The 27,865-nt window shown below is 33.2% G+C and overlaps 1 pseudogene; it reads right to left on the bottom strand.

The window, feature by feature from the left end:
* On the bottom strand, positions 1 to 27,461 carry LOC136204043 (probable LRR receptor-like serine/threonine-protein kinase At3g47570; annotated as a pseudogene).
* Positions 27,462 to 27,865: the final 404 nt, after the last annotated feature.

Here is a 27,865-nt window from a genome sequence, read left to right as displayed (position 1 = left end):
TTAAACATGTGCAATATCATTGAAAAGTTTAACTTTGATCTTGTTGAGAGCACTTAGAACACCTTTGCTACTAATCATCTCCTCATGTACATCTACACAACACTTCAAGGCTAAGTTCATAATCGAAGATGTGCAATTTGTCTTAGCCAAATAGTGTTGTTCGTCGATCCTAAAAAAATTAGGATCTACAAGTTGATCGACTCCATATGGTAACCACGCTTCAACCCATTGATTCATATTCATATCTTCGTTAAACATCTCATTTGTAGGCCTTTTTCTTGTGAAAGTTTCAATCAATAAAACACCAAAACTATATATATCACCCTTTATAGAAACAAGTCCTTCAGATCCATACTCTGCATCAAAATTTGATTTAGTCAGCCTCACAAAAAAGAAATTACTATTTCAAGTATAATATATATGCAGAAAATCAAACATTACCTGGTGCCATATATCCAACAGTAGCAAGAGTTATAGTTTGTATGAAAGATTGATCTTCTCCGATGAGTTTTGCTATGCCAAAATCAGTTACATGAGCAACCATATCCTCATCGATAAGGATATTACTGGGCTTCAAATCACAATGAACAATAGGAACCATATAACCTTGATGAATATATTCAACTGCTGATGCAACATCAATCATTATGTTCAATCTCTGAAATATGTCTAAAAAGTAGTTGTGAGAATACAATCACTTTTCCAGGCTCCAATTAGGCATGCACTCCATGACTAGAGCCTTAAATTCAATGGTACAACAACTCGTAATGATTTTCACAAGGTTTCTATGTCGAATCCCACGTAGTACTTCACACTCCACATCAAAACTCTTGAATGCTCCTTCTGACTCCAAATTGAAAACCTTAACCGCAATGGACAAGCCATTTGAAAGAGTTCCTCTATATACGGAACCAAAACTCCCCTGCCAATCAAGTTCACCTCATCAAATTTATTTGTTGCCCTTTGAAGCTCGTGAATAGAAATTCTTTCCCATACTGGTATAGTTGGAAAATTCACTTGGTGAGTCAAAAATCTTGTTTTTCTTTTCCAATACCAAATTGGGATGACAATAACAATTCCAAGTGTCAAAGCTGTTAATACAATTGCAACTAGTGTTATCTTGGTTTTCTTTGAATGGTTCTGATTACTAGTTCTGCATGGATTGACTTGGAATTTAGGTTCCCCACAAAGTGCTTTATTTCCTAGAAATGATTGGGCCGATAAGTTAAAAAATGGCCCTCCATTAGGAATTTCTCCTTGTAATTCATTGAAAGACACATTGAAATCCTTGAGATATTTTAATTTCTCTAGGGAGTTGGGGATTTCTCCTGAGAGATTATTGAATGATAAATCCATGAATTCCAAGCTTATCACAACACCAAATGATTCAGGAATGGAACCCGTCAATCTATTATCAGATAAAGAGAGAAGCTTTAGAGATTGGAGGCCTCCAATGGTGGATGAGATATTACCTGATAATTGATTTCTAGATAAATCAAGTAATACAATAGCTTTCAAAGTGCCAATATCTATTGGAAGATCACCCCTTAAGGAATTTGATGATAGGTTGAGTTCAAGGACATCTTTAAGCCTCCAAAAAGTTGACGGAATAGTAGAATTAAGTTTGTTGGAATCCAAGTAGAGCTTCCTAAGAGAACTAAGATTACCCAAGCAAGAAGGAATATTTTTAGAGAGCTCATTTTCCCCAAAATGTATCTCACTCAATCTCTGTAAACCACATAGTTCAGAAGGTATAGACCCTTGTATTCTATTTGACTGAAGAACTAATACTTGAAGCATCCTTATTTTTCTAATTGTCTTAGGAATGGATCCTTTTAAATTGTTATGTCCTAGATTCAATGAAATCAAGCTAGTTAAGTTGCCAATTTCCTTGGGAATGGTTCCTATTAATCCGGAACCATACATAAAGAAATATTGAAGGGAAGAAGATAGGTTTCCTATGGAAATTGGTAGAGTAGAATTTAATGGATTACCACCCAATTCTAAATCTGTCAAATTTTTGCAATTGGCCAATGAGGAAAACAAAGTCAATAAAGATTAACAAGTGAGTTGATTTTTCCATAAAATGAGAATTTGAAGATTTCTTAAATTGCCAAGACCAAAGGGTATAGAGCCAGAGAACATGTTTGAATTCAAGTCTATACTTGTGAGCTTAGACGCATTAGATAGAGACGTGGGAATAGGACCATGAAACTTATTTCATTCAATATAAATTTTCTCAAGACTAGGAAGATGTAGACCAAAGCTTGGAGGAAGATTTCCTATGAGATGATTATAAAGCAACATCAACACTCTTAATGTTGAAATATTAAAAATGTTGGAAGGAAACATTCCATCAAGGTTGTTAATTCCAAGCCATAGTTCCTCTAGGTAAGCAAGGTTTTCTATTTCAAAGGGAATGCTACCTGCAGTGACAATTCACTTGATAAATTAGAAATTAAAATTATGTTTATGAAAAAGTGCATGAAAGCAAATTCAAGTATAATTATATGATTGTTTTTTTGGTTTCTTTTTGTTAATCTTTGAACATCGCCAGGTTAAAACTCATAAAGACATATAGTTAATTGTCAATTTAAACTAAGTTAGGTAATATAAGGAGCTAGAAGTAACAATAATACACTACTTCATTATCCATTTAAAAATATATTTGAGATTTTTCATGCAAGTCTGAGGTTTTTTTCTCATGTAAAAAGTTACATTTGGTATATTAGTTGTAAATTTTAGTTTTTCATCATTTCCAAATGCATTCTGAATATGGTTCTCTTTGCATAAGTTGGTAATCATTGGGTTACTTCTATATAAGTTGAAATTTCTTTATAGTCTTTGTATTTTACCTGTTTATTGTCCTTGTTGAGGTATCATCTAACATTGCAAATTTACAATGATAAGAGATATCAAAGGTTTTATGGCTATCTATTCACAATTGATACTATATTTTTCTAGTAATTTTAAATCGGCCTAATTTATTCTTAGACCCTTGCACTTGTTTTGAAAAGTCAACTGCCTTTGTAAACTTTTAGAATGTCCTATTTAGTATTTACCCTCTGAACTTGTTTGAAGTGACTAATTAATATGCTAAAATACACGTGGCACATTAATGAGAGATTTTGGAATAGTTGAAATGAGTACACTTTAAGCAAGTTCACGAGGCCAATAGTTCACTTTTAGGGATTAGCAAAAGAGAGTCGAAAATTGAAAAATCAAACCAATAATAGTTCGGTTCGATTTTTATTTCTCAATTAGTTTAGTTTTTGGTTCGATTCGGTTTTATTCGGATTAAAACTGAACAAGATCGAACTAATTTTTTTTATTTTTAGAGATAAGGATATGTGGCCATAATGGTGGTTTTGATCTTAAGCCAACAAAGAAATAACTCTTCACTAGATTAACTAGTACGAAATAATTCAAGGTTAAAAATCGTACTCCTATAAGAGAAAGTTGTATGTTTTATTTAATAAAGTTGTTTGTTCTTACGAACCTTGAGCTAAAATACTTCCCCAACCCTAGGAAATTAAAGACCACAGAACCCTCCCCTTTTACTAACAATTCCAACTAACAATAGGGGGAAAAGGGAATTTACAACATAATGGCAAACTAGTAATTAAACATAAAAGGCAAGACAATAATTAAAGGAATGACAAGACAATAAATAGGTGGTGGTAGACTTTTAGTAGGCTTATCTTCATTGTCTGTGAAGTTGTGCCCCACAGTGTGTGGTCTGTCTGACACACCATATGGATGGATCTTTGAGCTAATTCACACTAGTACCAAGCTTGACTCGGTGTGTGGAGGTTCTGCCAACGTAATTACAAAGGTTCTCATCCTTTTAACCCACACTATATGTGGAGTAAGTGACACCCCATCTGTCTTAATCAACAAAGAAACAAAGAGCAGGAAATTTGGTGTGTGGAGGCTCCACAATGTATGGACCTTATCCCTTTGAATACCCTCCTTCTAAATTGCTCACAAGGCGTGTTGAATAGGCCACATGCCGTGTGAGCCCAGATTTACTCTTTGGTCGGGTTTTCCATTATGATGCCCTCATCCTTCTCTCCTTTTTTAAAGGAGTTGGACCCTAATTATTCTTTGGTAGACTCAAAAGGTGCATCTGGCTTGTATGGGCTTAGGCCACATATGTTAAATGAAGGCAACATCTTGCCTAACCAATTCAAAAGTGCAATATGGTAGGCATTGGCATAACTCTCTTAGTGACTTTGTAAGGTCCATATATCTTCAGTCATAGTTTGCTACTTGGTGCACTTGCAAGTCGCCCCTTACTCAAATATACCATCACTTCATCCCTAACCTAAAACTAAAGGTCCCTTAGGTGCACGTCAACCTTAGCCTTTAACTTATTATTCTGCTCTTCAAGCGTCTCCTTCACCTCCTGCATTTGTTGATACTCATTGGAGAGGTTGTGAGTGGACATGTTCCCCTTATCCTCTTTTGGAAGGTCTACAATGTCAAGAGTGTGCTTAAGAGTCTTCTTATATACCATCTCAACGGGCAACTTTCTCGTTCCCGAGCGAACAACCTCATTGTAGGCAAATTCGGCTTGGGCCTATATTAAGTCCCACATTTTTTGCTTATCTTTCCACTTGCTCATTAAGAGGTTCCCCAAGATCCAGTTGTCCACTTCTGTTTGGTCATCGATTTGAGGGTGAGTGACCGTATTGAACTTCAAAGTCGTATCAAATAAAACACACAAAGTCCGCCAAAAATGACCTAGAAACTTAGTGACTTGATATGATACAATGCTTTATGTAAGCCCATGGATCATTACGATCTCTTGGAAGAAAATCTAAGTGATGGCTGATGCATCATTTGTTTTCTAGCATAGAATAAAATCTACCATCTTTGAGAACTGGTCAACCACTCTAAAGATAGAGTCCATCCCTCTTTGTGTCCTCGGCAACCCCAACACAAAGTTCATCAATAAGTTTTCCCAAACGACATCTAGCACGGGGAGAGGCATATGTAATCCTGATTTGGTAGCAATTTCCTTATCTATTCGGAAAAGATAACAACACTCCACTAGATAGACTACATCTTTCCTTATCTTTAGCTAAAAATACCGAGAGCTCACCACTTTATAAGTCTTGTCCCTTCCGAAGTGCCCTCCAAGGCTTCCCCCATGTAGTTCTTGAATCACCTTCTCCCGAATGGTGGTATATGGTGAGCATAATTGGTTTCCCCTTATAAGGTACTCATCAAACATGTGGTACTTTCCTTCCCGGGGTTGGCTCCCAAATAAACAAAAAATCTGGGTCTTCCTTGTAATCCCCTCTCACATGTTGAAAAAAGTCTACTTCAACAGTTAAAGTCAGACCACCTATCGTGCATCAAGCTTCAAAGTTTTTTTTTGGCTTTCCAAATACTTCAAAGCTCGATGGTTAGTATAGACCACGAACTCCTTCCCCACTAGGTAATGCTCCTATTTTTTCAATGCTCTCACTAAGGTGTGAAACTCTTTGTCGTGTGTGGCCCACTTTTTCCTTGATTCACATATCTTCTCACTAAAATAGGCCATATACCTACTTTCAAACATTGGAAACTCGCCAACATTAACTCCAATCGCATCACACTCAACTTCGAAAGGCTTCTCAAAGTCGGGAAAACAAGTACTGGGGCCATACTCAACTTCTCATTAACAATGCAAAACTACCCTCACACTCTTCCTCCCATTTGAACCCTCTTCCCTTCTTCAAACAATCGGTCAAGGGTGCCACAATAGAACTAAAGTTCCAGAATAACCTTTGGTAAAAAGTAGCTAGCCTATGGAAGCTATGGATATCTCCCACATTCTAAGGTGTCGGCCATTCCCGAATGGCCCAAAACTTCTCCTCATCAACTTGAATTCCATCTCCTCTCACAACATACCTGATGAATATCAAAATCTCCATAATAAAATCACATTTCATGGAATTCTCATACAATTGATGATTTCTCAACAAGTCTAGTACAACTCTTAAGTGCTCAATATGTTCTTCCAAAGTTTAGCTATGGATTAGGATATCATTGATGTATACTACTATAAACTTACCGATCATCGGACAGAGTACTTGGTTCATCAACCTTATAAAGGTTCTTGGAGCAATTTTTATCCCAAAGCCACTCATACAATCCATCTATTGTCTTGAAGGATGTCTTCCACTCATCCCTAGCTTGGATTCAGATTTGGTAGTAACCGCTTTGCAAATCGATCTTAGGGAAGACCTTCAACCCACTAAGCTGGTCTAACATATAATGAAGCCTCAGTATTGGGAACTTATACCAGATAATAATCTTGTTAATAGCCTGGTTATGAACACACATGGGCCATAAAGCTGTCTTTCTTTAGTGCAACCAAGGCTGGAACTTCACATGGACTCATACTCTCCTGCTTATACCCCATCTCTATTAACTCTTCAATCAATGGCGCCTTCTTCTTCGAGTTCGGTTCCCTCATCATAGGGGTGAGGGCATACTTTAACCTTTCTCCTCCCAGCATGAGTAACATCTCTATTAAATTTCTACGGTTGTCCCAAGAGTAACATGTATTTATGTCCACAACATCACAATTAATATCATCTAGTTAGTCAACAATGGCAATCGACACTTTGTACCTTTGATCCACTCTCAACTCTCCCACACTTTTAATCCATCCCCAAGTTATATGGGCTTGGATAGGCCTCCATAACTAACCCAAACTTTCAAATGATATTATTCCTTATGATGTTCTATTGACTCCCACTATCAATAATGATATTGCACCTTTCCCATTGCAACAAGAAACGAGTTTAGAACAATTGATACCGGTGATCCTCTTTAACCCACTCATTACATCGGAAGAATTTAGAAGGTGTCAGTTTGGCATAAGGCTTGTTGCCCCTAGGAGATGGTGGTGCTCCCCTAAAAGGTCTCCCCTCCCTTACCGGCCAAACAAAAGGAATAAGCAAAGGGAAAGACATCAAACCAAGCCCCCTTCCCGAAATGAGGCTAAGGTAGTTGGAAAGGAAGTAGGCAAGGATCGTTCGCTAGAATGAGCTTGAATAGGAAAACCCTTCACTATCAATCATCTATAGATATGCTGCTCTAGAGACATTAGGGGAGTTTACTTTATTCATTCGAAGGGGGATGAAGGTCGCAAGGTGGGATTTACCAACATGAGAGATTAGTTGGGCTCTTTTTCCTTAACTGAATAAGTAGTATCAGCTACTCAATGAGAGGAGACATTCGGGCATTCTAACGCTTAATCCGTTACAGAAACTGAAAAGATAGAAGAATGAAATGCATATACATATAAGCTTGCTTTAGGTGAGAATTCAAGCCATTCTACTTCGGAACAATGGGAAAGTAGTCTTATGGCTGCATGCTCTTCTTTCTTCCCGATCCCGATTTTCGAGTTATATAGCCTGGATGGGAGCTGCAGTTCAAATACCTCTTTTGAGTAGAGCTCCTTGTTCTATTTGAGTAGCTTGGAGTTTAGTAATTGATTGGGACTTGCCTGTAGTAAAGCATGCTGTTATAAGGCTTTGGGGGTAAGCATAGAATTGCTTGTCTAAAGCTGGGTAAGAGACAAAGAATTGTTGGTCCCGGGAAGAGGCCTAGAATATTGGTGTTAAAGCCGGGCTAGAGGCACAAAATAGACAGAAGAAAGCTAGGCTAGAGGCACTAAATCTTGGGCCGGGTAAGAGGCACTGAATCTTGGGGCCGGGAAAGCAAGCAGAAGGCTAGAGGTGAATAAGCGGGAGAAGGTTGTAACGGTCCTTCCCTATAATTGGAGTTTTCACCCCGCTAGAACTTGCCACTTGCTTCCCTTTGTCTACCAGCTTATACACATCTCTTCCCATAAAAACGAACTATCTCTCCTGGATCGATGGTAGCTCCTTACACTCAATTGCAACCAGATCACCATTTATATCCCAATCATATCTTAGATTTTATACCACAAGCCTTATAAGTATCTCGAAGTCTTTTAACTATTGGTTTCAGACAAATTAGCCCTTGACGAAAGTTGAAAGAATTTGAAGTGTATTAGTGGATGCTCCTAGCACCTTTTTAACATCCTAAATGTGAACTACAAATGTATTGTTCATAGTATGATGGTAGAAACCACTCTAGAAGGATCACTTTCATCAGAAGCTAGTACCAAATCGGCTCCATTACACATCTTCTTATTCCCTCTCTCAATTAGTCCCACTATGTTGAAGCACCCCATCTCAAACGGTAAGCTACTAAGTGAACCTTCCGTTCATCTAGAATACCTACATACTTAAAGAACTGTTCCAAATGAAGGAAAATCAATTTTTAACTTCAAAAGGATCATCCCTATCAAAAATTTCTGGCATAACCTCCCCTAGCATAATAAACATCATCATATGAATTTCTCCTGACAACATCAACATTCCTATTCTCAATAAACCCAATATTTCCAATATTTGCAACACCATCAGATCAATCACGATCACTATCTTTATTATGCACAACTACAAAGTTTGGTCTTCTTACCTCGTGAGCCCTTGGGCCCCTTTAATGGGGGTTTAGCGATGCCAGATTCTTCTTTGGTTGGGGTGGAGGTAATGGTGTTTATTGTCATTGTGGTTGAGGAATCAGAATCTCTTAATTTCTTTGTTGTTGACATCCGGCGGGTTGTTGGATCATATTTCACATTTCTAGTTGGAACCTCTCCATGGATTCTCTTGTCTCCCTAATTTCATCGGTAGACACTTGTTGTTTCTCCCTTACTTCAGTTCTTAAGTCTTCAATTTTCTTGTCTATTACTTCTATTGCTTCTTGTGGTAACCACAGTTGAGCCATTGCCGAAAGAAGTCTCGGTTGAAAACGATCGACTCTCATACCAACAAATATGGATCTAGAGATAATGGTGGTTTTGATTTTAAACTAACAAAGAAAGAATTCTTCACTAGCTTAACTAGTAGGAGATAATCATATTTACGATCGAAAACCTTACTTCCAAGAGAAAGTTGTATATTTTATTTGATAAAGTTGCTTCTTACAAACATCAGGCTTAAATACTTACCCAACCCTAGGGAATTAAAGAACATAGAACCCTTCCCTCTTACTAATAATTCCAACCAACAATAGGGCCGAAAAGCGTTTTACAACTTAATGGTAGAGTAGTAATTAAACACAAATGGCAAGACAATAATTAAAGCAAGGGCAAAATAGTAAATAGGTGGCTTGTCATCTTTGGCTGTGAAGTGGAGCCACACAACCGTTGGTCTGTCTGACACGCTGTGTGGCTGGATCTTTAGGTCAATTCAATACGAGTAGCAAGCTTAATTTAGTGTGTGGAGGGTCTCCCAACATAAGGTTGTTATCCTTTTAACCACAAAGAGTGTGGAGTAACCATGTTCTTTCTCACTTAATTTCAGTATAAGTAATTCCAGTTTAGTTTAGTTCAATTCAGTAGCATTCAGTTCAACAATTTATTATTATTTATATATAAGTTATATTATTTATATATATAATTCATCATTATTTATTATAATTATAATTATTTATATATAATTGTTTAGTATATATATATATATATATATATATATATATATATATATATATATTATATATTAGTTATAATTTAGAATTGTTTATATATATAATTTATCATGAATAATTCATCATTATTTATTATAATTATTTATTATAATTATTTATATATCATTTATAATTTATTATATATATATATATATATATATATATATATATATAATTTAGCATTCTTTATATGTAATTAGCATTCTTTATATATAATATATCATTATATATACATATAATTATCATTATTTATTATAATTATAATCATCATTATTTTATATATTATTTATAATTTAAAATTCTTTATATATAATTTATTATTATTTATTATAATTCATCATTATTTGTATATTTATGGTTGAGAGTCTACTTATAATTAAAGTGTGGTCATGGTTGAGAGTCTATTTATGGTTGAGAGCCTACTGATAAATTTAGTGTAAGCACATTGTGTGCATTTATTTATATATATATATATATATATATATATATATAGTTTATTATATATATAATTTATCAGTTGTATTATAATTATTTATATATAATAGATACTTTATAATTATTTATTATAATTATAATTATTTATATATAAAATATATTATTATATATAATTTATCATTATTTATTATTTTAATTATTGATATTTATAGTCTAATAATATCATTATTGTTAATTTCAGTTTAGTTTAGTAGCATTTAGTTTAGTTTAGTCCAGTTCAGTTCGGTTCAGTGTAGTGCAGTTTAGTTCTGTTCTGTGAAAAAGAACAAGACCAGTGACACGGCGTGTGGCTTAATCAATGAAGAAATAGAGAACAACAACTACGGCATGTGGCGGCTACATATTGTGTGAGCCAAATTTTACTTCTGAGTCAGCTTGTTCATCGTGATTCCCTCATCATTTAAGTTTTCAACTTTTATCTGTCTCGTTAGTGTTAATTGAAACAGATGAATGTTTATTTTCAATATATATATATATATATAATCGCAAGGCAAGAAAGGATAAAAGTTAGAAAACCTAAAACTTTGTTGCAATATAAATTGGAACATATGAATATTTATTATCTATATATATATATATATGGAAGCCAAGAAGCATATTTATCACACATGAATATAAATTTGGGTAAATTTTAAATAAAACACACGTGGTTTCACTAATTTTTAGGTAAAGAACTGTGATTTACTTTTTTTCAAAGTACGGACTGCGGTTTTCAACTTTAGCAAAATAAAAACTTTTTTTATTGATACTATTAAAATCACCCTTGACGACTTCAAAAATTACATATTTTAAGAACTACTAATATTCTAAGAAACTTTAATTCTTCAACTTTTTTTATTTTGAGGTCGTTTAGATGATGTTTGGTAAAGAGATAGAAAGTTAATGTTTAGCGAGAGAAAGTTCCAAAAAGATGATTCTCGAAAATTGAAAATGTAGTTCTATAAAAAAATATGAAATTGAACAACTTTAATTCTTGAAATTTTTCAATTTCAAGTCGTTAAAGATGGTTTTAATAGCATTAATCCAAAAGGTCATTGTTTTATTAGAAGTGCGAAACCTCAATCCTCGTTTTGATAAAATGTAAACCACATAAATTTTATTTGAAATTTACCCTATAAATTTTATATAGGTTTGCAACTTTTCGTTCCATGCTCGCAAAATATCACTTCAAACATAAAAAATATTTATTACATATATATATAATTTTTAGTATTTTTGTTGGATAAATTACATATAAATATTTCTTAGTTATTCTGGAATGAAATATTAATTGTTATACATATATATATATATAAAAAGATAAAGGTGACCGAATTAAAAGTCGAAAAAACTTAAAAGAAAATGGAACAGATTTATAAAGGAAACGTGAGTGTCTAGTTCAAATATGAACCGGATTGAATTACATTTTAGTTCGGTTTGATTTATAAATATTTGTGTTATTCAATCCCGTTCTTTTTGATTCGGTCCAGTTTTTGAACCGAATTGTACAATGTTAACCTCTAATCATTTTAAGAAAGTTTAAAGGTTTAAAAGGTACTTTTAGAGAGTTAATGTGTCACTTTAAGCAAATTCAAATGTAAATAGAATTTTTCAAAGTGCATGGTGACTGTTAACTTTTTTGGACAAGTATAAGGGGCTAAAAATGTATTGAGCTTTTAAGTATGTAAATGCAAGTAGGTGTGAGGACTTAATACTTTGATATAAAATAGTAACCTCATAATCAAGTACTATGAATAGAAATTTCTTGATTCACAAAATAGTAAAAATTGGATTTTGATCAATTCTAATTTAACATCTACGAGTACGAATATGTATCTGTCAACTTGTTTTCTCCAAAGTTAAGAACCCTTAGCTTGGTAAGATTTCCAATAAATGAAGGAATTTTACCATTTATGAAGTTTCTATTCATATATAATTCCTCCAAATGTATAAGATTGCCAATGGATTTTGGAATTTGTCGTGTATCAAATAAACACAAATTTCAATATTCATTTTAAATATAATTTCATATTTGACTACACCATGACATGACAAAAGGTATTGTCAAGACAAAATTTATTTATATTTATTATTAAGAGTAACTTATAATTCATGTTGATAAAATTAAATTTATAACTAATTAGCTTAATTCATTTGTTATATATATATATATATATATATATATATATATATATATATATATATATATATATTTATTTATTGCAAGTAGATGTTATATATATGGAGTTACAGTTTATGTATGCATTTAAAATATTTATACAATGTTGTTCGTTGTCATAGAAACTATGCTACCTGCAACATATCAATCCAATCTTCTACATGTGAATTGATTGTTCGATTAAATGTGTCTACTAAAAACAGTGTCTAAGTTTTGCTATAACACATTTAGATGAGCTTATTGCACCTAGAATAGAGGAAATATATATATTTTTTAAAGATATAAAAGTATTGATACAATAAATTTGGCTTTGTTCTATGAGAAATTATTTAAGGAATCAGATCTTCTAACATAAATGAAGGACTGTCCACACAAAAACTATTATGTACTTAAACAAAAAGATTTTTAACTTGTTAATGTGTTGTGATGTGTACAATGTTGAGATTTTGATTTTTGATTCAAAGTTATTTTTGACCAAATCTAGTTCACTGGTTCCTAAAAATAAGTAGTCAATAACAAATAAGATTTTAGTATTTATTCTAATATCTATTTTTTTGTTGCATTATAAGCCTTTAAAAAGGTCATGAATCTGTATTTTTAAAGTATACACAACATTAACAATGGAATAAATTGTTAGCACCATGTCTTGTTATCAATTTCTTTTATACTTTTTCCACAAAAATTTCAATAATTGGTATCAGAGCTTCATTGATATCTGTGAGTATTTGAAACAAAACAGAACCATCTTCTAGAAAATGAACAAGTAGTTGAGGGAATTTTCTGGAAAATGGAAAATTAGGAATTTGAATCCATGATGTTTCATTTGAATTAAGCCTTTGAAATTAGTTAATAAAATTTCACATTAAGCCCCTTGCTTGTGAAATTAGTTAATAATGAATATAAGTTAACACAATGTCTCATTTTATCTGTGTCTACAATTTTTTTTTTACAAATTGAAATAAGATTTTTATAGTTCCTCTGCAACTACATCACACATATAAAAAACCTAGTTTTGAACTATTATAAATAAAAATTCGAACACATATGAATTGAATAACGCTGCATAACCGAGTTATATATAAAATAAGACTTTTTTGGTATCAGAGGCTTAACATGACAAAAAATAAAAGATTGGGAACTTAGTACATCAAGATCAAAATGATAAAACAACCAAATCGAATCTTTCACTGTTTAGATAATGTTAGAAGCCTAGTAGTTTGGTACTTGCAGTATAACTCATGTGGATTCGATACCTGGACTTGTCCAGATTATTACTTGATAATGAAGGTGTACACTTATCCCTCAGTGAGCCTTTGAGCGACAACTCAAGCGCATCAAGTTTTTAGCGCCGTTGTTGGGGATGTAGATTAAATCTATAAATACCCGACAACTGCAGCCATAAAGTTTTTAGCGCTGTTGTCGGGATTTATTTTCCATCAATATCGAACCAAATGTCAAATTTTTAGTTTAGGCATCACATTTGTCTATAATTGTTTATATTACAACTTGTTTATATCTTTTGATTATATGCCTTTCTATACTTGTTGATATTGAACTTATTTATAACTTTGATTCTATAGTTATTCAATTTGCTTTCGCATTATACATATACTTACTTGATTTAAGTTGTAGTTGATCTTTGATTACATACCTACTCTATTGCTGAAAATTTCTGTTATAAAAGATTGTAAAATTCTCCATATTATTCACTTGTTCATATTGTGTTTATAGTTTTGATTTAAGAACTCATTGACTTATTGTTTAGAGTGGTACATTTTTTATTATATTCATAGTTTAGATACATTGTTAATTGACATATCGTATGTTCTTGTAGAATCACCTTGTTAATATAATTGAGGATTCTTGTGAATTGTGTTTAAATCATATGATTGTGGATTGTGTGCTTTATAGCTACAACATTTATACCTTAAGCAAATAAATAGAACTTTAAATTGTGTACATTGTGAATCAGTGTTTTATTCATTCTTTTTAGCCTATGTATACTCGATCGAAGGGTGCATCTTGTGTTCCTCTCAACTTTGAACTTGAACATTCTCTTCACAGGACAGACAAGCTAAAAATATTCAGCCAATTGCAATGGAGACCAATGTTGAGAACAATACTGAGAATGTTCGCAACGAGAACACGCCCCTAGACAACTATTCGATGAGCGTGATTCTTGCACCATGCCGACACCACCACTTGGATGGGATTGTGGCTCCCAACATTCTAGCCAACTCTTATGAGATCAAGTCAGGGATGATCCATTTGATCCAACAGTCCGAATTGTTCGGAGGTGAGGTGCAAGAGAACACAAATGACCATCTTGACCGTTTTTTAATGTGCGCAGACACTACAAAGATGAACGGAGTTCCCCAAGAATGTATTTTTGTGCTCGTTGACTGGAAAGGCTTTGGAGTGGCTGATATCATTGGAGCCCGGCTCCATCACCACGTGTGCAGGCTTGGAGAAGGAGTTCTTATCCTACTATTTCCCACCTTCTAAGAGGGTGATGCTGAGGAGTGATATCAATATATTCCACCTGCCTGAGTATGATGCACTCCATACATCTTGGACCTGATTCACGAAGATGCCCCGCATTTGCCTGCATCATGATATTCCTAAACATATGTTAGTAAGAATCTTCTATCACGATTTGACACCTACTAACTGAGCTACTGTAGAGTCCATTGTAGGTGGAGATTTATTTAGGAAATCAGCAACTGTGGCATCTGAGCTGATCAATGAACTGGCCCAGAAGAGTGTGCACTGGCATGATGAGAGACTCGCTGGTCCAATAAGACAGTTGGTATTGTAGTAGAGTTAAGCAAGAAGATGGACGCTCTGATGGCTAAGCTTAGCCAGCCCTCATCGCCTCTTTTCTGCGTGTAGTGGCAGGATGAGAGACTCGCTGGCCCAACAAGACAGCTGGTATTTGATGTAGAGAACCAAAAGCTGAACCTAGTTGTGGTAGAGTTAAGCAAGAAGATAGACGTTCTGATGGCTAAGCTTAGCTGGCCCCCACCGTCTCCTTTCAGCGTGCATTATGGTAATGACCACCACGGAAAGGACTGCTAGTCCGACAATCCTTTCATCGGAGATGGGATGGACAATGTCAACTATGTTTGAGGATAGCAAATGTATAGTCAAAACCCCAACAATAACTATAACTCCTATAATAACAACTAGATGAGACCTCAACACCCGAACCTATCATATGGGAACTCTAAACGGAATGTGTTGAGGCCTCCTAGTGGGTTCGTTCATGAGCACAAGGAACAATGGATTGGCATGCCCCATATCAGCAGCAAGCTCAAGCTCATGCACTTCCTTCTGGCTCTTAAGATGAGGTGCTAACTCTCCTGAAGGAAATGCCAGCGATGCTTGCCAACAAGGAAGCCTTTTACAAGGATTTGAGCAATCATGTGGCTCAAATGAACCGGGAAAGGCAAGAAAGAGCTCAGGGTTCTCTTCCAAGCACTACGAAGAAGAATCCAAAAATCTTGAGGAAAGAGTAGGTAGTTGGGTGAGATAGTCGGTTTGTTTCGACTTATTTTTGAATAAAATGTTGAATTCTTAAATTCTTTTGTCAATTTAATTTAGGAATCATTTTCAAATTTTCAATAAATTTTTTGCATTACCTGCTTTTTCTTACTTTTTGTATTTTATTTGATTTAAAAAAATATATGTATATATTTAGCTAAATTCATTTTTAATATAATTTTTTTAAAGTTCGTTTTTTTTTATTTTTTTATTCGGATTTATTGTTAAAATAAAAAAAATGAAAATAAAAAAGAAGAGATAAAATTATCTCTTCCTTATCCTTCTTCCTTTTCTTTTTATTAATGCTCTCTCTCCTCAATCTCCTTCTTCTCAATTCTACCTAACCCTCACACTCTCTCTCTAAAAACCATAACCACAAATCCTTCAAACCTTACTCGAATTCAACGTTTGAGGTATGATTTCTTACTAATTTTTAATTTTATACGTGTTTCTAACCTTAGTTTTTCAATTTTTGATCTCTAACTTAGTTTTTTTTGTTAACCCTAACTTTTACACTTTTTTTTTTATCTTAATGGAGGGGACGAAACCCCTAAGCACAACAAAGAATAAGTTAAGTGATACAAGTACCACAAATATCAGAAAACAAGATATCCAGGATGCCTGTAGGGCACCTCACACCCCTGAAGACCCAGGGAAAAACTTCCTGCTTAATTCGCCATCCAGTCCGTGACACTGTTACCTTGGCGGAGAAACTTTTACACTTTTCTAATTTTTTGTTTCTTTGCATATTTTTGTTGATTTCCTGGTGATTTGTTTACTAATTAGTTAACATGTTTTGGTTATAATTTGCACCCTCTAACTTTGAATTTGTGCAAACCCTTGATTTTGGGCATTTACATTCTTAGTTTTTAGGGCTAACAATTTAATTTCGTTAATTTCTTGCTAATTATTTTGATGATTAGTTGTTCTAACATGTTTTGGGTTACTAATTGTGATCTCTAACATTAGATTTGTACAAATCCTTGATTTTAATTATTTACATTCTTTGTTCTTTAGGCTAAGTTTTTCTAGCTTTGCATATATCTAACCTTTAAGACTAATATTGAGCTTATTAATAGCCCCTAAATTTGCAAATAGTTATGAATTTTTGGGCTAATAACTAACCTTGAATTGTATAAATACTAAATGTTACTAACTTGTTCCAATTGGTGTTTTTCCTCTCAATTTGAGTCAATATGGGATGAAAATCTTCAGCTCTGATAGGTAAAGGCAATTGAACAGGAAGAGGAAATTGTCCCTGAGGTAGGAAAGATTTAAACATTTTTCCTCTCAAACTCATGTCCCCCAACATGTGCTTGATATGGTTCACTTAGCAACCCTGGGACTCGATAATGCGGTTCGAAAAGTCCTTAAATTTCAAGGAGGGCTCGAACTAGCCACCAAAAGAGGCGATTAGGAATAACGATGTCTATTCATTCCGCTTAAAAGGGCAATATTTTTATCGCCTAAGCCAAGAGCACATTTGTGCCTTTATGGGGTACAAAATCAAGAGTGTTCTTTATTGCGTTTTGAAAGGCCTATGACAGCCGAACTGACTAGGGATATGTACTTTAATCCTAGCTCTTCGAGACCCTATACTAAATTTGATTCATAAGTTTATAGCCCACAATTTACTCGGAAAGAAAGAAAACAACAAATTTATTAGACCTGAGGTTTTCATGTTGTGCTGTGTTGATAAAGGGATACCAACTAATAGAGCCGATGCTATTTTTACTTGTTTTTTTGAGATGCTGAGTCACAAGCATAGTTTCATTGGGTTAGGCTATTTAGTGACAAATGTTATCAAGGATTGTTGGAAAAATACATTCTTTAAGGAATCTGGCCCGAACCACCCTTATGTTATTGGCAACGACTTACTTAACAAGTCTACTTTTAGAAATGTTTTTTAGAATTTCAGGAAATCGGAAGTAGGAGAAAGTAGCCAACCATGGAAAAGGGCAAGAAAACTACCACAACAAAGAGAGGAAGTAGAAGAAGTTGAGGAAGAGGAAGAAGAAAACCATGAGGAAGAACAAGGGCCGATGGTCCAGACTCAATTGGAGTCCATGAAGGCCATGATGCTCGAGATGAGATATCTCAATCTTCGGACCTATAATATGGTCCAACACATGGATAAGCGCTTCTCAGCATTTGAGCATAGCATGGATCAACGGTTATCAGAACTTGAGCACATGGCGGAGGATTATTATAACTGCTACAACCTCCAGTTGCCCTAGCCCTCGGCCGATTAGTAAGTTGTCTTCTTCATCCTAACTCTTTACATTATGCACTTTTTTTGATTAAAATTGCAATGTTGGAAGTTATTGCAAATTTTGAATATGGGGACGAGCGGTAGACAAACTTATAAAAAAAATTAATTTTTGTCATCAAATTTTTTGTTGCGTCTTGTCTAGTTTAATTTGATGTTTGTTTAGCTTAATTTTGTGTTATTTGGGTTTTCGTTTGTTTAATAGGTCTTAAAAACCCACTTCCTTCGAAGTTAAACTTCGTTACTTGTCCCTAGAAATTGAAAATTGAGCCTAATATTGCATGCTAGGTAGTTTAGGTGTAGGACACAACTCTTGTATCTATAAAAGCATGAGTTAAGAATCACATATAGACCCTACTTTGGATAAAATGCTTAAATCATTACTTAGGTAGTTAAGTTAAGAATTGAAGGCATGTGAAGTTAAATTTGAGCTTGGGAGAACTAGTAGCACAAAATTAAACCCAATGAATTGTGACGTATATTTGAGCCTAAGAGCGAACATCAAAAAGCTTTTTCTTCTTGACATTTTTGTTGTGTATGCTTTGACTTGTGAGAAATTATAGATTTTGCACTAAATACTGAGTTGAGTCTACACACTTGTTTGAGACAATAAATGATGAAACAAGCCTCCGTAGAATTAACATTTTTCTTTACCAATTTTTATCTTTTTCATGAACTTTAGAAAGCCCATTTGAGCCTTATTTTGACAAATTGTAAGATGTTAGTTTTTCCTCTTTCTCACCCATATTTTTGCAACTCTCCCTGATTTTGTTTTCTAACCCATATTTTTGCGAACTCTCCTATCGAGTTTGTTTTAGCACTTTCTCTTTGTTTATGCATTTTTAAAGTACGCCACAAAACTAAAAGGTGGACGAACACATTTGTTCAAAATAAAGGACCAATCACCTGGTCCACACCTTGAAGAAAAAGAGGGAAAACATCATTTTGATCAAATCTCACAAATTTTGATCATACATTTTGATCCCCAAATTTCAATTATGATCAAATCTCACAAATTTTGATCATACCAAAAGAAGAAAGAAAAAAAAGAAAATAAAAAGAAAATAATTTTTTTCCTAAATTTCAATCAAAAGCTCGTTCATTTTATGCTTGCTAAAAGCCATTTAAACTTTTTTCTAGTGCTAAATTTCTTAACCTTTTAACTTACCTTTACCCTCTAACTACATTACAACCTGATTTTGAGGTCGTTTTTGATACTGTTGCAGTGATGTAGCTAAGTAGGGGTTACTCAGATGAACGTGCAAATTCACCGTAATTTTGAGCATGAACAAAAGTCGAGAGTAAACACTAAAGACACCTAAATATTATTTGACTCCAATAAGGGTTTTTACTAAGCTCCCTTAAGCTCGTTTAATTAACATGTATCATTTTCTAAAAAAGTATGACATATGCTAGTCGAACTATGACTTTTGGACATTGTATCTTTATTTTATGCTTCCGAATGTATGTAATTACATCTGCTTGAAATTGTGTCAGACACCTAGTCAAACCACGAGGTATTTCTAGCTTGACTAGTTGATTGTGGGTTTAGTTTTTAGTTTACTTCGGAACAAGTAAAGTTTTAAGTGCGAGGAGGTTTATAGGAGTCAAAAACCCATATCTTTTAGTATGGTTTTAAGGTAGTTTTACTTTAAATTCAACAAAGAAGTAAGAATTTCTTGCACTTTTATTTACTTATCACAGTTATTTAGCTTTCGCACTTACTTTTGCATTTATTATAGTTTTTATATCTTTCTAAGTGTTTTGAGGCAGAATAGCGTCAAAATAGCGCACACTTGAACTTCAACTTCTTTATTTTGGCCAATTGACTCACCAAAAGTCACACCAAAATGAGTTTTTACTCAAATCTAAGGACTAGTGGATCAATTTGGCCAATCGACTAACAATCTTTGAAGTTTCATGCTTGTATGCAGGTCAGACGTGGACAAAAATGGTGAAAAATTGCAGTTCAGGGACCCCTAGGACCAGTTTCAGCGAGTTGCGCTCACCAGCCCGTCGATGTGGCCATCAGAGGCCAACTCGGCGAGTTGGCTACCAAAAATCAGCCTCAAAGCTGATTTGGACCCCGCTTAGCGCAATTTTCGACCCGGACTCCCCATTAATGTTCACAAACACTATAAATTAGGTTTTTGGGTCATTTTGGGTCTATAAAAGACTCATTCTCTATTGCATTTTTCATCTTGAGCTTGTGTGATTTAACATATCCTTATCCTTGAGAACCTTTCTTCCTTCCTTCCATCTGCCATCATTGAAGAACTCCACCTCCAAGCTTTAAGGATTCATTAAAATTCCATGGAAGCATGTTTTATTCGAGACTTGCAGATCTCCTCGTCAAGCTCCAAACAAGTAATCAAATGTCTTATGCTCTCCATCGTATGAAATTGTATGTAATGTAGTTCATCTTAAGGAGGGAATGTTGGAATACATTTAGTAGTTTGTTATTAGCTATTTAGAGGGTGTTACTCATGTGAGTTTGTTTTCTTGATTGTATAAATAGTCATTATATCAAATGTTATTTTTTTCCCAAAGAGATTCAGTTTCTTTCTCTCCAATGCCCATTTTCATCTCTTAATCGAGTTTTGTGTAAAAGTTGATTTTTTTTTGTTATAATGGAGTTGACATGACTAAAAAAAAAGGGCGGCCCGATCGCACTACGCGTCCCCGTTGAGCGAGGGTCCGAAGAGGGGTACCACCATAAAGGTGTACTAGGGGCAAGCCTTCCCCTGCCAATTTATTTGGCAAGAGGCCGTTCCTAAGACTCGAACCCGTGACCTCTTGGTCACATGACAACAAAGATGTACCGTTGCGCCAAGACTCGCTCTCGGAGTTGACATGACTAAAAATAAAAAATTCAGAAACTTAATACATCAAAATTAAAATGATTGGAGACCTCAAGTTTGCCTTTTCTATAGTAATTATCTTCGATGAAATTTTAAGAGCAGATGAATGTTATATTTACCTTTGAAATTGTTATAGGCAAGATATAATTGTTGAAGCATTGTGAGATTCCCAAACTCCCCATGTAAATCTCCTTCAAAATTATTGTTTAAAATTTGTAATGTATTGCATGCGAAACAATGTGGAAGGAATTTGACCACTAAATGAGTTGGAAGCCAAATACAATTCTTCCAGAACATGGAGTTTGGCAAACATAATTGATGGAAGACCACCTGCCAAATTCAACAATAAACAGGGTTGTTGGGATGGAACCTGAGATTCAATTATTATTAATATAAATTTCTTGCAACAAAGAAATATTGAAGATAACAACCTGAAAGCTTGTTATTTATCAAGGATAACAATTTCAAGTTTTGAAGATTTTCAATTGCTTCTGAAATTTGACCTTCAAAATTATTCCTTCCCAAGTAAACATGTTGGAGCTTTGATAGGTTCCATATAGATATTGGAAATCCACCTATAGAAATTAATATTGATAACAAATAAACATTGATGAAAAAAAAATATTGAAAAACATTGTATGGTTAGCAGAAGTGAAATCAATATTTCTCTAGAATGTCTCCAATAATTTGTTGAAATTATCTTCATTTTATTATGTGATTTCATCTCAATTTTGTACTTGTTCTTCTAGACTTACCCCTTCTCCTCTGACATTCTGTTAGATATGTAAATATCTTGTATATCTTATCGGATTCCTTATTCTGTAATGGGAATATTTTATATATTTTCTAGAGTATCTTCTCCTATTTTATAGACTTAGACTAAGTCGGTAATTATTATTTATACTCTTGAGATTAATAAGAATTATTATTTATACTCTTGAGATTAATAAGAAAGGGAGTACGATTACTTTCACATCTAATTATTGTTAATATAAATTTCTTGCAATAAAGAAATATTGAAGATAACAACCTGAAAGCTTGTTATTTGTCAAGGACAACAATTTCAAGTTTTGAAGATTTCCAATTGCTTCTGGAATTTGACCTTCAAAATTATTCCTTCCTAAGTAAAGATGGTGGAGCTTTAATAAGTTCCATATAGATACTGGAAAGCTACCTGCAATAGATCCATGGAAATTAATACTGATAACAAATAAAAATGGATGAAAAAAATAATATTGAAAAACATTGTATGGTTAGTAGAAGCACAATGAATATTTTTCTAGAATGTCTCCGATAATTTGTTGAAATTATCTTCCTTTTATTATATGATTTATACTTATATTTGTTCTTCTCCATGTCTGGACTTATCCCTTCTGCTCAACTTTTACACATACTTAGTTCAGTAAAAAAAGAAAAAAAAGCTTTTTAAAATGTTATAGCTTGCCATTATATATATATATATATATATTCAGTGGCGGAGCCAGAGTTTAAAGTCCGGAGGGAGAAGATTTTTTTTCTTAGTAACGACTTAAGGCTTTGATTCACACTAGTCCAATCAAAATTTTCAAATTTTTGATAATATAAGGGTAAATTCTACCGGACGGTAATTAGACCAGCATTGTTATATGGTACGGAGTGTTGGGCAGTGAAACACTGCCACATCCATAAAATGTCGGTGGCGGAGATGCGTATGTTGAGATGGATGTGTGGTCATACAAGAAAGGACCGGGTGCGTAATGAAATAATTAAGACAAAAGTAGGGGTCACATCTATTGAGAATAAAATGAGAGAAAACCGACTAAGGTGGTTTGGACATGTGAGACGTAGAGCGCTTGATGCGCCGGTTAGGAGAACCGAAGAGTGGCAAAGGGATGTAGTGGTGAGGGGTAGGGGAAGACCTAAGCAAACTTGGAGGAGGGTGATAGGGAGTGATATGAGTTTACTGGGAATTGAGGAAAATATGGTAGTGGATAGGACGGAGTGGAGGGAGCGAATTTGTGTCGCTGACACGACTTGATTTTACGGTTTTATATGATGGTTCATGTTAGCCGACCCCGAATCATTTCGGGACTAAGGCTTTGTTGTTGTTGTTGTTGTATAAGGGTAAATTTGATCATAATTGGAAACATTAAGGTACAAAACAACTGAGATTCAATATAAAGTAAGGACACCTAAGAACAATTTTATCCCTAACGTCTAAAATGGTGTAATTTTACTCTTAACGTTGGCAGCCAAGAGCAATTTTATCCCTAACATTGACAAGTTTGGTCAATTGAAGAAATTATTCATCAAATTGTCTTCTCGGTCATGAATTTTGTAACTAAAAAAGTACAATTAAAAATAGGATAATTAATTTATTAGTCCCTATATTTTGACAAAACACACTGTTTAGTCCTTGTATTTTCAAAAACACAAGGTAAGGTCCCTAACCTTTTTCCCTGTAAACTGTTTGTTAGATTTTTTACCGTTTATGACTTCGAAAATGACTAAATTACCTTTTACTATTTACTTTCAAACTTTAGAAGAAGCTATATGTATGGAGAACAAGAAAAAGAACAGATATAATGCTTACGAATTTGAACGAAGAAAATCAAGAAGAAGAATACTCAAAGTTGATTTCAGATGCATTAGAGTTTAAAGGAAAAAAAGAACGCAAATCCAAATTGACTAACAAAATCTTCGGAAATGACTAAATTACCCTTTACTATTTACCTGCAAACTTTAGAAGAGAAAATCCAATTTAGAAGAAGAAGCTATTTGTATGGAGAACAAGAAAAAGAACAGACCCAATGCTTACGAATTTGAACGATTAAGACCAAAATCAAGAAGAAGAATACTAAAAGTTGATTTCAGATGCATTAGAGTTTAAAGGAAAGGAAAATAAAGGGAAAGAAGAACACAAATCCAAATTGACTAACAAAATCTTCATAAGAGTCTAACGGCAGGGACTAAACAGTTCACCGAGAAAAATGTTAGGGACTAAATAGTTCATCGAGAAAAATATTAGGGACTTTATCATGTGTTTTTGAAAATACAGAGTGTTTTGTCAAAATATAGGGACTAATAAATTAATTACCCTTAAAAATAATAAAGGAGAATGAGGTTAATAATGATTAAAAATGATACTTAATATTGATATTTTTAAAGGGAATGAGGTTTGAGGCAAAAAAAAAAATAAAATGAGATAAAAAGTGAAGAGAGGGAGATTCCAATATAGGACCAATTGTATGTAGAGATATTGCTTTAATTATCAATACAACCAACTATGCAAATTTAGTTTTATGTCATATAATCACATTCTACATTATAAGTACTAAATTTAACTATTTTGGGGACTGCTCGGGACTGAACCACTGTTCGTCAAGGGTGTTCCAGAGGGTCGGAGGGTCGGGAGACTCTCCCCTGCCACTCGCTCCGCCCCTGTATATATTAACTAGCTTTTCTAACATTATATTATTTTTGTTGATAAATATTTATCCAAAATTTTGGTTTGCATGATGAATTTTAAATATTAATTTGAAATGTATTTTAGTTATTTTTTTAATCAAATTAGTCTAAGATGACTATTGTTTTTTTTTTTTTTTTGAAAGGATGACTATTGTAAATATTATAAAGTAAAAAGATAAATAATATATATACAAAATATCCATATAAATTAATGCTTGTACAATTTGACAAATTTAATAATTTTTGTTTGATAATTAACTAATAACATCTTTTTGTGCATGGCAACAATGCAGAATAATGAACAAACTAACCATTTAATAAAAACGTCATGTGAATAAAAGTGATTGATAAAAACAATCATGTCAATAAAATTATTAATGGTTAGATATTAATAACTACCGGTTTAAATTTTTAATTCAATTAGTTTTATAATAATAAATTATTTTACTATATTTTAAACAATTAAATCAATTAGTTTCACGTGTCCATATTTTTTTAACAGATGAATACTTTTTTAATGATAGGATATGCATTTTACTTTCAACCATATTACTTAATATGTGGTTATTATTAAGATACATGGAAAAAGGTAGAGATAGGTAAAAGAAGAAATTAGCCTCTAAAATTATTAAAGTAAAGATCGAGATATTCAAATTCGGTGAAAGATTCAATCTATGAAAGAATAATTTCATTGAAAATGTCACATCCGTATCCAAATTTTTAGAATTTATACCTTGATAGTAAGATATATTATGTTTTTAGGTGAGAAAGTACAGGATATAGAGAAGATTACCGACCGATTAGGCGAGGATTGGAAGTTGTTACTTATTGTTAGAATTATTATTAGAACCTTAGTATTTCAATTGTAATTTAATGGAGTTGGTAAATATGTTGAGGTTCTTGAATGACTAATGTAATAAGGATATTGATTTATTTAGAATATATATCTAAGAGGAATACTTGAAAAGTTTGAAATTTATGATATTTGGATAATTTGGAGACTCCTAAATATTGATTATTATCTTTCTATTTCACGCCCGATGCCGATTGAGGTCGTCTAGGGTCGGGTGTGACAGAAAAAATTAAATTTCAAGTTAAACAATTTCAAAGGGCATAAAGACACCATTTGAACCGACAGTGAGTCATGAAAAGAGTTATTGAATAAAAAGAATTGGACTAAGAAATTCTTGGGTAGAATAATGAAAAGAGTATCTAATATGTACAAAAACATGTATTGAAGGAAAATTTGATTTTATCACTTAAGGTTGGCTTTAATGGTTAAAGACTTCAAATCGTTTAAACTAGATCTCTAGTTCGAATCCTAACGTACACAGAAAGCTTTAATTGGGAGAAGATCAACCAAAAGGGTACACGAGGATTTTCGAACTGAGAAATCGAATAAACTATAAAAAAAATGAACATCTGGTTTTCATATACAAGTAACAAACGTTATTAACTATATTGATTTGCGACATGGTAAGAGTTCCGCAATAGTTTAAATCTTGAAGTTCTGATATCTAAGAGTTTAAATCTTGAAGTTCTGGTTATAGAGTTTAACCATTGGAGTTATAGTTTAATAAAATGAAGCTTATTCATATATATTGAGTGGTTGTGAGTGTGAACCATTAGAGATGCTTAGCCCTTGTAATACTTATCCACGTAAAACGTAGATGGAGTCACTTTTGTTGTTTTCACTAGAATTAATGAATAATTAATTTTATCTTAAATTTAGAATGATTTAGTAAAACTCAAAATTATTTAATGCATAAACTTAAATAATTATTTAATGCATAAACTTAAATCTAATTGACGCTAAGTAATGAATTTAATATGGTTTCTAAATTCCAATACAGTTCCACAATCCCAATCTCAAGTTTAAAAAAAAGAATATTGAAAGTCTAGCGAAATCACTCATTTCTAGCAACTCTTTTTTTAAAACACCATCTACCAAAAATTATTTTAGTGATTCTTGTGCAAATTAATAGGATATACAAATATATCGAGTTTTACGACTGAATACGTCGCAAGTGCGCCAAATCCGTGGCTAAGCTGAGGATTGAAAATAAGGGAGCAATTTTGAGAAATTAAAAAGATTGTTTTTACAAATTATCCAAAATTCAAGACCTAATTTTGCTAATTAACGAAACCATAAGTATTGTTTAGCTGAAAAACTGACGCATACATCCTTTAACTTTAAAATTCACAAAGTACATATCTTTGTTTACAAATTTTTAATTATAAAGGCTGTTGTTGGAAATCAGCCAAACCATAAGGTTTATTTTTACCTTTTCCAACAAAACTTTCATTTCACAAAACTTTCATTTCACGATTTCAGATTTTGAGGATTTAGATTTGTTTTCTTTTTTTTTTTGTGACAATTATGGTACCATTGTCTTTTAGTTTAGCAAAAAAAAAAAAATAAATTAACAAATGCAGCCTTATTAATTGGGAGAACGCTCAATCATGCAGGACGGTCAGAACATGAAATTAAGCATTAAAAATATCCATCTTCCATTAATGAATCTTAAAATTGAACCACGTAGTGAATGTTAGGTTTAAGATTGTAGAGGCTAAATCTCCAAAGTTAGACTTAAAATTAGAATGTTTTAAAACATAAAAAAAATATAGAGATAAGTGAAAGAAAAAATTAACCTCCAAAGTTATTAGAGTCGAGACCAAGAAACCGAAGTTGGGAGAAAGATCCAATCCAGGAGGGGATAATCCCGTTGATAAGATTGAATCCCAAATCAAACGATTTCAATCGGCGTAAGGTGGAAAGTTGAACAGGTAGAGAGCCATGGAAAAAGTTATTGAATAAAGAGAAAGTAACTAGGAATGAAAGGTTCCCAATTTGTGGAGGAATGGTGCCTGATAAAGTCATGTTTCGAAGTAGTATCTCTGTAACTCGGCGATGGCGAGTTCCACATGTAATTCCAATCCAATTACAGACTGATGTATCTTTAGACCAGTTAAATGCTAACAAATTTCGAGGATCATTTGTTATATGAGCTTTCAAGACAAGCAATGTATCTTCGTCAGTGTTGATATTTATCGTTATCCTTCCATCTAAGCATTTCAAGAAACAAAATACATACAATATTAGCAAGAAAGAATGTATTCTCTCCATCAGAAATCAGAATGTAGTGTTTTAAGATATGATGGTGGAATTGGCCATTCTGCTAATTTAATATATAATGAATCAACTAAATCAAGCTTAACAATTAAAAAGTAATTAATTAGCACTCATCAAGCATTTTCAACAAACACAATAATATGATGATGGAATTCGCATTTCTGCTAATTTAATAAAAAGGTTTAATACATAATTTATCCCACTGAATTTCTCAAAAGGTTGATTCACTCTTGAATTTATACTGGTATTTCATTAGCACCATAAACTTATTTAAAATTTCATAATCAAATCCCCAAATATAAAAAAAAAACTATAAAAATGTGTACAACGGAAAGTTATTTTTTTTTTAAAAGATAGAATTATGAATTAGAACTTTATTTTTTAAATTTTGAATTTTT

Source organism: Euphorbia lathyris, chromosome 8 (assembly GCF_963576675.1).
Source record: "Euphorbia lathyris chromosome 8, ddEupLath1.1, whole genome shotgun sequence".
NCBI lineage: Eukaryota > Viridiplantae > Streptophyta > Magnoliopsida > Malpighiales > Euphorbiaceae > Euphorbia > Euphorbia lathyris.
The sequence above is the reverse complement of the archived record's forward strand: the minus strand, read 5'-3'. Positions and strand labels throughout refer to the sequence as shown.